Source organism: Micropterus dolomieu, linkage group LG03 (assembly GCF_021292245.1).
Source record: "Micropterus dolomieu isolate WLL.071019.BEF.003 ecotype Adirondacks linkage group LG03, ASM2129224v1, whole genome shotgun sequence".
NCBI classification, from domain to species: domain Eukaryota; kingdom Metazoa; phylum Chordata; class Actinopteri; order Centrarchiformes; family Centrarchidae; genus Micropterus; species Micropterus dolomieu.
Window position 1 is genome coordinate 2,852,688 of NC_060152.1, and position 18,622 is coordinate 2,871,309.

Consider the following 18,622-nt stretch of genomic DNA (forward strand, 5'->3'; position numbering starts at 1 on the left):
GCAGGACGGTGCGAGGAGAAGGCAGCGGGACGTCCATCTGACTGCTGCAATTCTCCACACATCACATAAGCTTCTTATGTAAAGCAGAAAACACTGTGTAATCTCTCTCTGTGTCACTCCCTCTCTCTGTCTGTGTCTAAGCTGATGTCAACACTACAACTACTACTACTACTGGTTACTTCATTACTCTCAGTTCCCTCTAATGCTTCATCTACTTCATTAACAAATCATTAAGACTTCCAATGGGATGTTTAGTGACATCACAGCAGGAAATATAATATCCCTCAGCATGTCAGGTAAAAATATTGTTAGTCATAATGATGAGGCGTCACTCAGCCCTCTGCCTCACCTTGATGGCCACACCCACATTTAAAACTACATCCAAAACATCTTATTGATTTCAAGGGGATTTATGTCTGGATATGCAGAGTCAAAAAAATTTTCCTTATGATGTTGGAAAAGTTGCACATTGCAGCTGTAAAACATACAGGTGCCATTCCTTGAGTCGTCTGTCCATTCGCTGCTGTGTGATGCTGTTTCCATATGTTGCACTTCTTCAGAATGTGACGGGGCAGTCCAGACTGTGTGGCACATTCCCTCTGTGAGACGACCACACATCACATTCAGGCATGTGTCTGTTCCATATTTGAACTCTTCACATACTTTTTTTTTTTGTCCGTTTCCATTATTGTTGTGGTTTTTATTGTCATACCCATGTCTGTTTAATATTTTCTTAAGGATTCTTGACCTGACATTAAATCCTCGATCAACGGTTTTGGAGGTGGAAGACGTTCACTATCAAGTAACATACTGCATGATAACCTTATGAAATACAACATATTTTAAAGATTATATCAGTGAATCCCAGTGATTTTTGGCTTGTGGTCCCTTACAAAAACACAGCCAACACCCAATTGGGGCCCCTATTTGCACCATGGTGAATTTTTTTCTCACATGGTTTCGTTTAAATAACTGTTCAAATTGTCCAGTATTCAAAGACATCAGGGAAGAATGAAGTAAAGCCAGTCTAACCTGTTTAACTCAACATGTGTCAATTGTGAAGTTTCAGCTGCATAGGCAGTAACATTGTCACCTTAATTTTCTCATGTGATTTCACATGCAGGTTGTTTTATTTGTTTGATGTCGTGTAGGCTATGAGAGGTGTTCAAATTAGGCGATGTTTGATTGATCGACTGATGTTCTTGTTTAATACCAACTCTGTGTATTGGGACTCTCCCACTTCTGCCCCGCCACTTTAAATTTTGACCAAAATCTCACGCGTATTACTTTAAATCTCCCACACTGACGTAACGTGACGTAGCCTAACGCACACACAGTAGTAAGTGGAAATAGTGAAAAGGTATAAAATAGAACCTGTACGTCCTCTACGTATAGTCGTTCTCAAAACTCCGAAATTACGCTCGTGCGAAGATAAATTTCTGTGCATGTGTTGCTGCCGTGCCTCACGCGCCACAGAGACTGTCACTGTACGTCACTCCCCTCACTGTAAATATCGTGTTCCTCCGCCGTAAACAGATAAAGTAGAGCGGCGGGGACTCGCACGTCTTCGCCCTTTTGTCACCAAGCGGTGAAAGTACAGCAGAGACCATCATATTTACAAATTACGACATTTACAACATCTATAAATAAAGCTAAGAATAATGTTATGTTTAGACAATCTGAATGTACAACTTCAGTATCATCTCTAGAGGTCTACATGATGACATTCAGACGTTTATAATTTTCCTAAAAAATAGGCCTATGTAATTTTTTTTAAATGAACAAAATGTTTTAGTTGCTTGTAGGAGCCTCTATATAACGCAGCTTACAATAATAAAATAACAACAGTGCTAACTGTGGGCTCTGATGTGCAGAAAAAAAGCAGTGAAAGTGAAGTCGTTCCTCCCAAAACATGACAGGCGGAGGGATATAAACTCTTAACACATGATGTCGCCATCAGCTCTTCCTACTTCGCAGCTCACCTTCCACCAACTCCGCGCTGATGATCTGATTGGTCGAAGCAGCGCGGACAGCTCGACCCCATTGGCCATGCTGCTGTCAATCATAAAGCAATGCCACAGGATAGATTAGGCACCATTTGCCACAACTAAATAGTTACCTTGTACATCAAGTAGGAAGATTTTTTTAATTGAAAGCCCACCGCGGTCGGCAGAGAGTTACTGTTCGTTTTCATTTAGACCTTTCGTACGTTTTGAATGCAACAAAGTGTGACGGTTGAATCTCCCGTCTAATCAAACAGATGTGGATTCACTGCTCGGGTAAGTCACTCTTCACCAGCTTGTGTCCGCATTTCACGTTTGCCACATATTCTGCCTCTTCCTGTGTTTGGTGAAGTCTGACAAGTGTGTGTCCGGACGCTGCGCTGGCGGTGTTTGGATATCTGCGTGTTTGGCTCGGAGTTGATACAGTGTTGTGGTCGGGGCTCTGCACGGTGCTCCGTGAAAAGCCTTCTCCCTCGGTGTTTTGTGTGAAGGACACGCTGTGCTTCATGTAGTTTGCTAAGTTAACAGCAGTATTGCAGTTAAAGCTGTGTTTTCACTGTCTGCCCGCACGTTTCACTCCCGCAGACCTTCTGTAAATAACATCTCGCAGCCGGTGGGTTTGAACGTTGTGCGCAACAGTAATAACACTCCATTAGGAGCTGTCAGAAACGATTTACGACAAGTGTCAGCCTGCTTTTGACACGATTTCTCTTCATTTCTGCAAATGGATTTCATCTCCGTGAAAAGCACGTTTAGTTTATTGGGAACTTTTATCGCGCCATCAATTTCGTTTAGGCGTTAAATGACAGGTTTACATTGCAGCGAAAAGTGGGCAGATAAAAGAGAACGCTGTTATGCCCCAAGAAATCTGTGATTGTGCAGTTGTGTTCCTTAAGAAAAGAAACCTAGTGGATGCTTTTCCTCATATCCTTTAAGCTATTGTGTCTGTCGAATAATTTTATGTCTCTTTCATGAGCCCATTTCCGACAATTGTGTTCTCATTGCTGTGCGTAATTGCTTTTCTCCCAGGAGAGAGTGCCATCAAACTTCTAATTTCCTCCTCAAACCCGGAAACCATTTTGCTCGTGGAAGAAGCCGTGTAATGATGGCATCAATAAACCCGAATAAAACTCCCGTCAAGTTAACTCCGAGATTTTTTTTGGAATAATAAATGTCCTCTCTGTCAGTTTTTCCACATCCAGCATTGGTTTGGCTGGATCTGAGAGAGGCAGGTGACTGGGATTAGAGGGCAACAAGACAATGAGAATATGTCTCTGGAGAGAAGTCTCTCATGTCAGCAGGCAGGAGGAACTGCTATCTATTACATCATTATCTAGTGCAGCAGAGGGATGTGCTGCCACAGAGACATGGACGGATGAGTGTTTCAGCAACGCCTGCAGGTAAAGTCCAGGTTGCCAAAAAGGTGTCACAAGATCCCAGGGGAGACAGTCCAGATACGGGTGCTGAGCAGTGCTGGTGAGCGTCACAGCAGTCGTAAGAGAACAGATTAGTGGTTCTTTGTGAGTCTTTGGCAGTAGGACGGTTCGCCTCTGAGGCTCAGTGTAACCACAGATGCAAGTGGAAACTGCCTGATTGGATGCACAATAAAGTGGGGAGTCTCACTTCTGGCAGGGTGGTTGCATGGGTCAGGAGAACCTTGCAGGGTTGAGTCCATAAATATACGTTGACACATAAATGTGTCCTGCAGAACTGCTACTGAGTCTCTCAGTGCAAGCTGAGCTACAAATAGCCAAACTGTAAATATTAGTTGAAGAATGATCTGATTATGATTCAAGATTCCGATGTTGAGATAAACCTGTATTGCCAGGCGGAATCACAAAATGAGGCTGCATCCCAGAAGGTAACATATTAGAGGTCTGAAGTGAAATCAGAACCGTCTCCTAGAGTCAGAACATCGTCCAAAGAAACTAGCCTTGCCAACATCTGATCTTTTCCTTCCCTCATCTCTTTGCTTTCCTTTGGTTTAAAGCTCACGATCTTCAAACTGATGCCTGTTTTGAAGCTACCAGCACTTAAATAGTTGCACTAACACTACTATTTAAATTCTATCTTCTCAGTACATACTCATGAGTTTTTGTCATATCTCACCATGGAGACAGGTTTATGTCAGGATGTTTTTGTTTGTTTGTTTGTTTTTTCTGTCTGAGGTGCGAGCGAGCGTGGGCTTGGGCTGACAAAAATAAACGCTCTGTTGTTTTTGACGTTGTCAAGATGTCAAAGCTAATGGGATCTCTGACCCCCCCCCCCCCCCCCCCCCCCTTCCTCCCGCTGTGGGATGTGACGACCCTCTTCTATCGTGGCCTGAGTTCTGGTGTTATTGAAGGCCTGTATCATCATCTTCATCTTCCGAAGCTCAGGAAGAATTGTTGATCGTGCGCTCTAGTTTAAGATCTGACACCTCTCTCCTTGCATTACATTCATGCAGCAGTCTGTCTCTTACTTAAGCCTCTGGAGAGCTCGCCCCTCCACTCGTGTACTCTCACAGGAACACAATCCATAAATTGAACAAAATATTGTAACTGGACTTGTTCACTGAAAAGAGGCTTAAGCTGCAGATAACTTATGGGCTCAGCTCCAGTAATGGGCTTTTGTGTCCCTGAGAACCGTGACTGCAGGCGAAGCTGTACGCCGCTCTCATCGACAGACTAAAGCTCCCTTCCAGGACAAAACTTAAGGAGACAGTTCTTATGGTGAAAATAATCTTGGAATTAATTCTCCTGAACACCCATCCACATTCACATGGAGTCAGTGAGGAAACAGGACCGGGTCTCGTTTTTTCTTCCTGAAGCTCAGCCATGTGCTCCATCGTGTGCTCTGCTGGCTACAGTCAAAACACAGTGGGGGGAAGAAAAAAATAAAACCCCAACCCCTCCTCTCCCTCCTTGCTTCTGTTAATTTGAGGAAGTACAATCATTCTCTCCTGCTGCAGCTTCCTGCTGAATTACACAGGCAGTCAGCCGTCGTGCTCACCAGACATTACAGAGAGCGGTGGCGGCGTCTGTCAGAGGCATGATGGACCGACTGAGTGAGCCCAAGTTTCTTCTGTGTAACAGCATATGAAAGTTCAGTTCATCTATAATCGCACCTGTGTTCAGGCGGCAACCAACATTTCCCTATTTTCACTATTGATTGATCTGCTGATTGTTTTTCTTACTGAAACAAATGATTTTATTTCTGTAAAATGTCCTAAAATTTTGACATGTCTTCAAATGTGTTGTCCTGTCAATGGAGAGAAAAAAAACAGCTAATCCTATATCCCAATAGTTGGTCAGTCATTTTCAACCAGTCAACTAACTGATCTTTTCTGCTCTAGTTCAGTCACTTGTCACTCACTGACTTTAATATTAATGGTCATATTGCTATGGTTGGATTCCAGTAGCCACTTCCTTTTTAGATTGGTAAAAGAAAAAGATGTATTTTACTAGAATTTTCATTGTATGACACAACCTTCCTCAGGAAATGTTTTGCCCAAGTGTCATGAAATGGTAGATGTTCTGTTTTCCATTCATTTCCTGAGCAATTTAAAGAGTCCTCGTCCTTTCTGGCTTCAAAGTACCAAACTAACATGCCCAACATGGATGAGAAGGCTTTTTTTTTAACGGTACGTTCCATTTGGCATGGGAAGTAGGAATTTCCAAGTTCAAAGTTGGAAATTTCAAAGGGAACGCCCCCTTCAGTCAGATTTCTGGCTTGGAAAGTTGGGAGAACCGCACTGATCCAAGATGGCTGCTCAGAGTATCAACAGTTAGTGAAGGCTGTAGTTTACTGTTTATTAGTACTTCTGTGTACTTGTGTCTCATAGAAATTTTTGTTCACAAAGTGCTGTCCAACTGCTGTCTGTGGTCATGTTGCTACAGTGTTTATTATGAGTAAATACAGCACAATGGTTTTTTTTCTTTTCTATTTTTTTTTTTTTTTTGGTTATCAACCGGTGTAACAGTGGCTAACCTGGCTAGTTCTAAACAACTGCTGGCTGTGCAGGTTTTCCCAACTTGTTAACTGGAATGCCGTCAACTTGGGTGTGACATTATTCCCAGCTCTGACCTCCCAACTTCTGAGGTAAATGGAACGCACAATAAGTGCTCAGAGGGAAAATAAAACCCTGTAAGATCATGTTAGATTGACAGTTCCAGAACAGCTACTAATGGACCTCGTCTTGAGATTGTTATATCCCGGGTTTTGTTACTAAACTTTGTTCAGATGTAAATAGAAATGATAAGAAGATGATTGACATGATGATATGCAGATTTGAAACAATTATTCTATGAATTGGTTAGTTGATAAACAGAAAATGAGTTTTGGTAATTGATTATTGCTTTAAATCATTTATCAAGCAAAATCACCAAAATGTTCTCTGGTTCCAGCTTCTCATATGTGAGGAGTTGCTGCTTTTCTCTTGTTTTATAGCATTGTGAATTGAATGTCTTTGGTCTTAAGACATCACCTTGGGCTCTAGGAACACATGATGGACATTTTTACTGTTTTCTGACATTCATAGGTTAAACGATAAAATGCTTCTAAACACCAGCACTAAATATTGCTGCTGGTTTTGTGAAAGCTGAGACACTAGAGTGGAGATGGTCTGTGGGGAATAGAATACGTCAAATCCATGCTAAAGAGCAAGTGAGCAGCGACATATTAATTCCCTGACAGATTTTCCAGAGCTCTCCATTAGTCAAGACCCTCCAGACTTTCAAAGTGGAACGGTCGACTTTGGCATGCAATGTAATTTTAACTGGGGTCTAATTTTCACTAATCAATTTGTTTGTTGGCCAGGCCGAGTATTGATGTGCTTTAATCATCGCTGAAGCCTGGTCTGCAGTAGCCAGAGAGAGCAGAAAATGACATCAGCACGCTGTGGAAGTTAAAAGTTTGTTTTATATTCTAACACCAAGTAAAGCGGGCAGCAGGAGGCGAGCCACCGTGTTGTGGAGGACGAGTCTCCTGCCACCTCATTGATTTGGCTGTTTAGCTTTTTAACTAAGCCTCAGCCTTGTACAATGCATCAGCCTTAGTGGACATGTGTTTTCCGTGTGCTCGCCTGCAGCTGACCCATGCTCTCGTCCCACAACGGCAAAAAACACGTCTTGCCCCCTTCACGGCTGTCAAACTGAAAGCCTCACACCACAAGCCGTGCTCCTTTTCAAACAGACGGAGCATTTCAGCAGAAAGGAGCAATTACTACCTGCTCTGGTCGTGTTACTTTCATGGCCTCTTTTGTGTGCTGATTCCAGGGCAGATTTTGTCCGCGGCTGTTCCCACGCTGAGCGAGGAGAACAGGAAGAACTCAGCCACGCAGCAGGCCTCTGCCTTCTGCTATTATGGCTATGATTCAATCATCGCAGGGCAGCGCTTTACCCCAGCACATTGAAAGAGGGAAAGAAATGTCCTCACTCCATCTCTGTTAATGGAACTTAAAGTCAAAGGTGTTTTTGTACAAAGAGGAGACCATCAGCCACTTAATGTGGGAAGTAGCAGTAGCAAGCCTCACCTCACAATCCACTCTCCCCCTGCTGTGCTTTCAAAATGGCCTCCCCTCTGTGCGTGCAGCCGGAGAAGCAACACGCGGGGTGGAGGAACCAGCCCGCCTGAGATTTGCCTCTCCTGATGCTGCTCATCACACCTACTGTTTTCTTTGGCCTCAACCAGAGTGGAAGAGTTCAGCATGTTACAGTTTTAGGTTTGATTCATTTTCACACTTGCCCAAATTAGCAGCAAGACAAAGCAGGGCTTGTGGACAAAAGTCACATGACCTGCATCACGTTCGGCGCTACATGTAAAAATGTAGTAAGAAATGTTGTTAATGGCAGCGTGGACGAATTGGTACTATCATATTCAATCAATATTCAGCCCTGAATTCTTCTCTTTCAGTAATTCTCAAAGTGAATTGAGAGAGAGAGAGAGAGAGAGAGAGAAGAGAGAATAAATGTTTACAGGAGAAAAATGGGTTTGATAAAATGTTTTAGTTAAACTGCTATTTCCAAAGTCAATAACAAACTTTAAGCTCAAATGGTTATAGTTTGGAAAATAAGCCTTTATGAAATAAAGATACCAAACATTTCTAGCTTCTGAGTTGTGACCTTTTTTTTTCTACAATTATAATAAATTGAATGTCTTCTAGGATTTTGAACTTCTTCAGAATAAACTAGAAGGTGACCTCTGGACCCAATCTGGGAACATGCAGCAGGCATTTGTTTTCTGACATTTAGAGACTAAACAGTAAATCGATTAATGCAAAAAAGAATCTGTAGAACAGATAATGAAAATACTAATCAGTTCGCAAGCATTTGACGAATGGATGTAATTGTTTGTAGCTATGACACACTTAGCAAACGGGGGCAAATGCTGCTAATAATTGGAAGGAAAGTTTAGCAATTTAAGAAAAAGAGAGAGCTGAAATGCATTTGAGTTCTGTGTTTTTGGCTAAGCGTGAATCTGCTGTAATTTTCCAGCTTTTATTTGCACACCAGCTGGGAACACTCGAAGAATAAAACTGAATCTGAACATCAACCTCGTCCAGTCTGTGGTTAGCACTCGGCCCATTTGTATGTGCTAGGCTTTCAAAGCGTAAGAGCCTGCTCTATTAAATGTTAATACCTCTCAGTCTGCCTTGGAACTGTATGAAACAACATACTTGTGAAGCCTCTTGGTTTGGTTGTTTCCTGTTGGTATATCACATTGCTTGGAAGAGGACAGAGAGTCCATCAGTCTCACCTTGCTCCAAGGTTTGAATAAAGCACTGCGTACGTGCATGCAGGGCTCAGTACTGAACCTTGAATGTTGTTCTGACTGCAGGAGGATGGGGGACGTTGTTACATGGCTGCTTTTTGTTAAGAAAGCATTTGTGCATTTCCTAAGTATGTTTTTATTTATTTAAAACAATGCTTTTAAAATTTGGATGTAATGTTTCCTTCAAACCAATGCATCAAAATATGGGCTGGTTGTCTTAGTCATCTGTGGCAGTAAATAGAACTTTTGCATTTTAAATTGGGGGGGGGGGGGGGGCAAGCTATTCGAAGACAGAAGCTTTTCAGCACCACATATTTCACTATTTGACATTTTACAGAGCAAACATTTGATATTTTTAAATGATTAATCAAGAAAACAGCTGTGCATTCCTCATTATAGCCTGTTTGTATCTATTTGCCAACATGCCCCTGCTTTGACCCTTGGGGCTGAAGTGAAGTATTAGGGTCCAGAGAAACCGTGGCTGCAGGACAACAAACCACCTTACTTACACAGGACTAATCCCTGTCCTCCAGCAAGCTCTTAATTGAGCCATCATCAGCTGCTGATCTAGGGGTTAAACATCAATTAAGGTAATGAGCACATGGAGAGGAGAGGAGGGGGGGGTTCTACAGTCCAGAGGGCAAGGAGGTGATGCAGTCCCACCCGGAGGAGGAGGACTGAAGTGTGTGTGTGTGTGTGTGTGTGTGTGTGTGTGTTCTGTGAAGTGGGAGCTCAGTGAGTGGAGTGATTATGGTGGTGGAGGATGGAGGCTACTTCAAACAGTGTGATGGTTTGTTGTTGGTTTAGCTGTGTTTGTATTGGTCGGGCTGCAGTCTGGGTGAGCTCCTCAGCTGCTGCTGGACAGTCTGGAGGCTTGCGGGTGATTTTCTGTCAGACAAATCAGATTCCTTCACATGCGTTCAAATCAGAGAACCTTCACATGCGTTATCATTGCTGTAGAGAAATGGAATGTAAATGCATGTATGTGTAAGTAATAATATGTGATGTCTTCATATAAATATCTGTTTTGGTCATTTCACAAAGTCACATTGCACTTTAAGGATTCAGGCTGCAACTATAAACAGTTGGTTGTCTTTTCTTTATCAATTGTTTAGTCAATAAAATAGCATAAAATGTAAAAAAAAAATGCCCATGAAAAGTTCCCCAAATGACATCTTCAAAGGTGATATATTGTCCAATTAACAGGCTTAATTCCCAAAAGTTCATTTTTCAAAGATGTAAAGCAAAGAAGAACTAATTCTCAGATTTGAGAGGCTGGGGAATGTTTCACATTTTTGATGATAAATGATTTAATCATTTATTGAATATCTTGTAGATAACTTTTCTGTTGATCTTGTTTGTTTTCTTTCAGCACTGGTTGTCATTCAGCTTGTACCTGGGCTGGGCAGTGATTCAAGGTTTTATTAGAATGCCCAGATAGGGAAGATGACAATGATTTAACAAATCTGTTGTCAAATTCTAATCAAAATCAGCAGAATATGTTAATAATTTGTGTTCTTGAAATCTTTAATCATTCGGGAAATACTGTTTGGAATTAGTGTTTTTTTTGTTAGTTTTTTTTTTGCTGCAGTTTAATGAGATGACGACAGTATGGACTCAATTATTATAACTAGAGCCCGACCGATATGGGTTACTAAAGTGAAAAGGAGCCGATTTATGAGCCGATATTTAGATTTTGAAAATGATTTGGATAGTAGACCCCATTGTTGTATAAACTACACTTATCACCGATACTGAAAGCTGTTCTGTATGTGGGCTATAAAACCTTTTCCTAAATGGATTATGTTGATAAAATAGAATACAGTCTCCACAACTCAACATGTAAACAATTGCACATCAATAAGTATTTGCTGATGGAAGGTGCATCTTTTTCAGCCAGCTGCAAAACAGAGTGAGAGAGAATAATAAGAGACTTATAATAATGTGTTTCACTTTACACATACTCTGCCATAATTTCAATGTAGCACATTCACATCTAGTTCATCCCTTTACCAGCACTCTTTTTAATAATATCCAAAGCTAGGAGAAACCATTTCTCAACCACCATCTGTCTAAATCATGCTGTTTATATACAGTGACCTGCTGTTGAACGCATCTAATACTACATGACTGTCTACAACAACGTTATAACTACAACCAGGGCCGTAACGGCTCTGACTACAGTGTTTCAGATCTACAACGTCGCATAAAGAGGAGCTGCAGAAAGCCGTGTTGGATTCTTGTTCAGCTCACGTTTATTTGTCCGTTCTGGTTTAATCATTTCCAACGCTGACTAAAACTACAAACAAACGGCTCGCAGATATATTTAGAATAAGTCAGTTTAACTGCTCATTACGACGTTAGCGCTCCTCCACTGATAAACACGGCATTAGCTTTGTGGCTAATTTAGCAACGGGCAGCTTTAGCTGCTGTAACGTTACGTAATTTTTAGAGAATATTTAGAAGTGATGAACTAGGGACAAATGAGAGGACGAGAGAAGAAATGCCACACCGTTTCACAAATAACTCTACGATCATGTTTGTCAGCAGCGCAGCCTCCAACTCTCAACTTCTGTAACATTAAACATGCTGTGGTGAGCCGGGAGATGGCAGATAAAAATGGGAGGGTTAGCAAGTCATGAATGTTTTCAGCAGAGGAGAAGTGATTAGTGTTTCTTTCATTATTATTTAAGTCAATTAATTAACGTGACAAATGACCCGCTCACCGTTAACATAGCCTTCTGTTGTAGGCTCCAGTCAGCTGTGTTTTTATTTTTATTTACTTTACTTTTACTTCTGTGGGTTTTTTTTGGTGTATCAGTGTTGTTAACAGAGGAGCTGCAGAGCGCCCTCTGGTGGGCAAAACTATGCAACGCTCATGACATGACATGGGTGAACGCAGATGGCGATTAAATGCAATTTGCTCATATCTGCCGCTAAATCAGTTGGGCTCTAATTATAACGTTATTTTCAGATTTGTCATATCAATACCAATAGTTCCTGATTTTTGCTCTTTTAGATTAGACTTGAAATCTTTTTTCATAATTTGATCTAAACATTCAGTGTCTGGCAGGACCAATTTCTCTTTGGGAAACTTTGTCTGGAGCAAAGAAGTGATTACGTTTGAAAATAAACAGAAGAAGATCTGCAGGTAGCAGTTTCACAGGAAACAAAGAAAAAGAGCACCAATTACATAAACCTAAACTTCATCAAAGGAAAATCCACCCACACTGTTTGATTGACAGGTGATCTCTGGAAGTGTAGAGTAGCTGCAGTGAGTGCGGAGTGACAGAGATGGAGACAACATTAAAAAACAATCTTGTAAATTACCACTTGAAATGTAATTTTTAAGCATAATTATCCTTGCCGAAAGCTTTTGAGAAAATGAATGATTAAGTCTTAAAAGCACTTTGTGCAAACAAATCACATTTGTCTGTAAGGAGAGACTTGTTAAAGAATGTCATCTGTCCCCCGAGAGTTACTGAGTTGGTTTATTTAAATAACAGCAAGTGAGGGTTGGAAAGGGAATCAGCAGATACCCTCTAGTATGTTTTTTGTTGTGATGGCATGAGCAACCATTTGATAAAAACTTCCTGATTATTTGCGATGATCATTAGAGATACTCCTCTGGGTTTGTGATGCTGCAATACACTGAAATTTGTCTTTCTGCTTGTCTTGCTTCATTTGACTGTGATATCAGAGACATTGTTGTGTCAATAAAATGTCAAACATGTCTCCATTTATCCATTATCCATGTTAAATTCAATTCTTAACAAACATGAATGATTCAATCTTTAAATGCATACGTATTTTATAAGCCGAGTTCCTAAGATGACTCATAGATTTAATAGAATCTCAAAATGTGCCTCTCTTTAATGTCAGCATTGTTTTTTTTTTATTGCTCTTCATCATCTTGTTCAGCCACATTTCACTTTTGAGTGAAACTTTTAAAGTCAACAGTTTTGAGATGTGATTTGATTGAGATGTTTGGCCTTACAAATTATGTAACATACATTTGATGATAAATACTTAAATTTGAGAGTGTCTTGAAATTCCTATGATTGTAAGCTTTTGTTCCAAAACAGAATACTGGCCAGTTCTGAAAACCCGAAATTTGCTACTTGAGCAACTCTCTGTCATACGTTGTTGTGGGGAACAACAGTAATACCTTTTTGGTCCTTTTTGATCAAAAAAACTTTTCCAGGAACCCAGAAACCTGTTAAGGATGTCAGGATACTTGGATTTCAAACAGAGGGACCAGTGTCCCACTTTAGTCTGTGGGCCATAGTTCATGCTCCTCAAAATATCCTTACTGCATGGGTTGGACTTTACTACTGGATGGCCCAACAACTACCAGGGTGGACTGTGCATCTTATAAGAATATTGACTGGTCAAACAGAAAACCTAGAGGCCGCTAAGAGCACTTACGCTTAACTTCACTCAGTATTTTGAGGTCAGGAGTATCAATTTATTTATTTACATTTGTTTCCAGTGAGATATTATTGAGATATAGATATAGATATAGATGTATAGATAGATATAGATATAGATATATAGATAGATATAGATATATATATAGAGAGAGAGAGGGGGGGAGAGAGAGAGAGAGAGAGAGAGATGCTGTTGCTGCTGTAGAAACATTTGGTTATGTTTAAAATATTCAATTCTAATCAGAATGTATTCTTTTTTTAAATAATTTTTAAAAAGCAGTGATTTGGTAAAAAGTACAGCTAATATTATTGACAAAGAACCGAACCATTAAGGAGTATCGATTAAGAGTAGTAGTACCATCCTCACAGGTTTATTATCGCAGGTTTAGATGTGGAACTAGTTGATCACTTAGGGTGGGAATTGTTAGCTTTTGGTGGCCAAAAGCTCATAGCAACGTCACTTTTTGATCCTTGTGAAGCAGAATTGTGTTGGATTGTTGAGCCACCAGCAGCGATTGTGAGCTGAGTTTGGGTCATTATGAGACAGGTTGACTTTTAAACAAAGGTACAATCAAGCTAGTGATTGTGTAAATGTGGTGGGAATGCAAAAACAGTTTACTTCCTAAACTGGTTTCTGAATTTTGTTCCTGGGGCTGTTTAATTCCTTGTCCTTCCTTTTATTAGTTTTCTTGTATACTGGATTTATCTTGTATTTATTTGTTTTAATCAATGAAAAATGATGTGAAACGTTAGGGAGTTGTGTTGCTATGAAAATAACCTGAAATGTTGTGGCTTTCTGTACGAGTAGTGACTGCGGGTCTCAGCTTTCAGCACGAGTTGCACACACAGCCTCCAAACTTAAAGGGGAAGGTTTGATCCCAGTTTTCTGGAGTTTTCTCTGTCACCCTGGCCTAAATTATAATCAACCTTCTGTGGTTTACCACAGACTTTCCATTCATCTCCCCAATAAACAGAGCAGCAGAGAATTTCTCTGCTTTGTCCTCAGATGATTCTGGGTAAGTAGGGCAGCAGGGTGGCCTGGACTTTAAAGACTCTGAAAGGTCACAGAATTGTATCTGAGTGTTCGGACTAAGCTAAGTGCCCTTGAGCTAAATGCCATTCTCCTACCAACACTGAAAAATATACTACTATGATTTCAGTGATGATTTAATTGTGGAATAATTTGCATTTTGTTTGTTGAACGACATTAGTCTCATAGCTCACCAGGTCTGTTCACACTGTTCAATTTAAATGGAAATGAGAAAATAACCCAGTGTGGCAAATACCTATTCAGTTGTTGAGTTTTGCTAAAAATATCCTGTTCAAGGCACTAAATTTATCCGGTCCGCCTCGGAAGAAATTGCTGGAAATAACCAGCTTTGGAGCCAAAATGGAAATCTGTGTTGACCTCATTTTGGCTATGAAGTAGAAACAGATGAGCAAAGGAAAACACTGAGTGCACGTAACATTTATTTTGATCAGGGATTATGGAATCTGTAGAACTCTGGCCTTCTCATTACATTTTATCTCCGGGTGTCTGCGGTGTTGTGTGATATCACTCTCCTCCCTTTTGCTGTCAGTCTGTTTCGCTGCAGAACTTTATCCAGATTAAGATGTATTTTCCTTCTTTTAATATACTCTTTATCAACCAAAGAGGTCATCTGACACAAAGCTACCCAAATGGACATTGTATTGGGAGTGTGGTGGGATCAGACAGTGGTCCTGGATCAAGACACAAACTACGACATCTATGTAGGTTAAATGCAACTTAAACCCAACACAATTTGCAGGATTAACCTTAAATAACAGGAGCTTGAGCGGGGAGTTGCAGCACTCTCAGGGTTGCAGTGCTGCTCACAAAACAGTCTTGGCTTGACCTTGACTGGGCCATGGTGTCAAAATCCACTTAAATTCAATTTGAATCCATTTAGTTCAGCTTCTGGCAACCTTCAGCAATACGGCCTTTTATTTAAAATTCCATTACGTTCTCAGTAGTCTTGGAGCTTTTAAAAAGAGTGAAAAGAAGAAAAGTAATAAACCAAATGAACAGCACTGAAAGTAAAAGCAGACATAGTCTGACTTTTTAGTGATTTGCCTGTGGAAACCTTTACTTGCCATCTATACAAGGTCAGAGGTCAAGGTCATCTTAGCTTAGCTACACAACAGTGACCTTGGAGGTCGGAGGGATTTAGTATCTTGCTCATGCAGAGCACATACTCGCCAGCATACTTACTGCAATGGCGTACTACGTTTGATAGAAAGACAGAGCCTGTCCTAGTTTTGATACCATGTCATAGTTTTGACTTTATCATTGTAGCCTGTGTGTGAAACATTTCATAACTTCAAACTCACGCTTTCATAACACAGCAAAATCAAAGATGACTGGTTTTGCCAGTTGATCCAGTAAGAGCAGTACAAACCAGGTGGATTTTTGACAATCAGAATCGACAACAGCCAGGAATTGACTACATTATAATTCGGCTTGGATTTAAGCTTCACTGTCCAGTGACTGTAGCTGCCTCTGTGCACACTGGGGCTTCACTGGAGGTCTATCTGGTATTGCTGCCAAGGTATTCAGAGAACGGTGCATAACAAAAGATTTTAAAAGAAGATGTGAGTGGAAAAAAACTGAAGAAGTTGGGACTAGGTGGAACGCTGCACACCTACAAGACCGAAGGAAGCCGCAAGAGAGAAATGCCATACATCTGTTTTAGGAAAGTGTTTTTTTTTCTCTGATACATCATTCAGTATTCAGAAAACATGGCTCATTCTGCCCCCAGAAGTAGAAATGTTTCATAATCAAAGGTCTTTTGCTGACTCAAAACTGGAATCGTAACTGATACTGTAAGTTGCTTTTCCCAGGTTTCGTTTTGTTACAGCAGGTGCCAAAACTTTCAACCCTCACTATACAGACAGAGGCAGAAGAAATGCAGAAAGTGAAAGATGCTCTTGCTGCTAGCCTTAATGATGTGTTCTAAATTGCTGCTAAAACTGGACTACTTTTGGATCACAGTTTATTCGTTATAGGTTACGGTTTTCTTTTCTTCTGCTTGAATTCCAACACATTTTGATTTTGGCTTCACCACATTCCTTCACGTTTTGTCTGAATCAAGGCGTCTCCCAAAATACCAACTAACTCGCCTTTTTGGCTTTCTTTCCTGTTGTGTTTCCTCCTTGCTAATGTTGGCACAGCCGAGCCGCCTCGGTGCCAAACATATGACGATCATCTCAGATGAATGACGTGAAATGAAGTTAGTCACCACAGGGCTTTTTGAGCATTCAGATGTAAGTCGTCTCATGCACGCCACATTACAGCAAGATCTGATCCGGCGCCACAGATCCAAGCGGTTCAGCTTTTTTTTCCCCCCCAAATCACACCGAGGAAGAAAAGTCAGATCTGTGTGAGATGGGGGAATTGAGAATTGGGAGACTTTCAGCTGCAGTGTGAACGCAGCCCAAGTGCCGTGCCACCATACTAACGGGGTTACGATGGCGTGAGAGCAGGGGCTGCTGGCCAGTGCTCAGGCACAGCTGAAATAGCAAGCAGCAGAGCCAGGAGCTGAAACACTACACCCAGGCTTCTCACACTCCCCCCTCTCTAAACCTCGCTCTCCTCCTCTCTCGCTCTTGCTTTCTCACCTCTCTTCTTCACCCTGCTTCTCTTTTATCTGAGGTCCTGGCATTTTCTTGCCGTTCATCATCATCATCTAGCCTACACCCCCCTCAGCCCCCACTCACTCTTGTCCCACCTCCCATCAAATTCCTCCCACACCTCTCTTCCACTTCCACTGGAGTGCAGCAGCGAGGTTATGGCCTTATTTGAATAGCTTAATGTATATCAACCTCTTTCTCGCTGGGGCGTGGCGTCGTTTTACATTCACACAGCTATGGTGATATTATGGGACCATCTGCGCAGGGCTCATTGAGTTAGCCTCGAGTTAACGTGGAGAAAGAGTCTCGTTCTTCCTCTGAAAAGTCATTATCTAGAGTTGGGAATGGTTCCATGGAGAGAAGAAGTACTAGTAATAGTAGTAGCGGGCAGAGGAGCTAGAAAAATCCCCTTTGCATGCTTCCAAAGTCACACACTTCCTTGCGTTTGCGTGTATGTGTGTGATGTTGCTATGACTCCAGGCGTGTGTATATGTTGTCATGCATGAACACATACACTGTATCTGTTCATGTGTGAGTATTATCGAATAAATGTATATTTGTGCTTAAATTGAGCAGAGCTTGCAAATTCTAGGGCTGGGTATATGAAACTTGTGTCATATTACGACTGATTCCTGAGTTCAGTAGCAAAACCAGTTTGATCCATTTGGCAATGCATCAGGTGGCTGATTCTCAAAAGTATCAGTTAAATTTTGTCTTAATACAAAGCAGCTTAATAAGAACTTTGTCTTTATAAGCAGAGTCTAGAATTAGCAAAATTATGATTAAAAGGAAATCTTTGGCATTTTGGGAAACGTGTATGCTCTTTCTCGCTGAAAGTTTGGTGAGGGGGTCAACACCACTCTCTGATCTGTGTGTTAAATATGAAACTGGGGCAAACAGCCAGTTAGCTTAGCTTAGTTAGCTTAGTTTAAAGACTGCAATCAGGGGAAAATGGCTAGTGACATTAATACACAAAAGATGTCTATGGTTCCCAGGGATCCTCAAAAGCTTATAAAACACCTTCAGTCCCCCTTACTGGCTTTTTCGGGAGCGTTCAATCATGCATCTCAACGATGCGTCTCGTGTGTTAGGAGTGGATCATCCAGTCAGTGATGAAGACCCTGAAATGTGGTTGAAAGTTCCAGGAAGAGCTAGTTTCAGTCTTTCAGTCTGTTTTTTATTTTTGAAATTCAGAAAATGTGTGGAAGATACAAGTAACAGTTAAGATTCTGAGTCGGCTGTAGGTCTTGTCTTGCTAAAATTGCACATTAACACTTTTTTCTTTTTCTTTTCTTATTTGAGTCTGAAGTATCTTTACTCCAGCCACTTTTGCCACAGAAACAGTGTTTTTCTTTCTTTTGGAGCTATTAAAAAGGTCTTGGAAGTCATGAAATTTGTTCTCAGAAAGTGTGCAGATACCCTGATGGCTCTTTAAAGCACTGCTGAAATCCATTTCTCTGCTCTGATGTACAAACCCAGCTCACGGCGTCAGCGAGGAGTGTTTTCGCGGGCAAAAGCACAGCCGTGCTTTCAGTCGATAGAGAGTGTACTTGTTTTCTGGCGGGCCGTGTCAGTGCAGGCATTAGATAACGTTTTATTTGATGGTGTTCAATGGCTGACTCGTCCTCACCTCTCGCCCAGGCCTCTCCTGCTCTCCAGCCCACACGCGCTCCCATGTAAAACCAAAAGCACACAGACATCCACCCACACACACACACACACACACACACACACACACACACACACACACACACACACACACACACACACACACACACACACACACAC

At 41.3% G+C, this 18,622-nt stretch overlaps 2 protein-coding genes across 9 annotated transcripts in view; both read left to right on the forward strand.

The window, feature by feature from the left end:
- isg20l2 (interferon stimulated exonuclease gene 20-like 2) overlaps positions 1 to 18,622 on the forward strand; it is a 136,831-nt gene that overhangs the window by 77,553 nt on the left and 40,656 nt on the right. The gene's annotated exons all lie outside the window — the stretch shown is intronic.
- Positions 2,033 to 18,622, forward strand: part of mef2d (myocyte enhancer factor 2d) — a 197,701-nt gene continuing 181,111 nt past the window's right edge. For 4 of the 5 annotated variants that reach the window (XM_046044987.1, XM_046044989.1, XM_046044986.1 and 1 more), the window contains exon 1: positions 2,033 to 2,279. The gene's annotated coding sequence lies outside the window, so the exon portion shown is untranslated. The remainder of the gene's footprint in view (positions 2,280 to 18,622) is intronic. The other variant, XM_046044990.1, reaches the window with a different exon arrangement.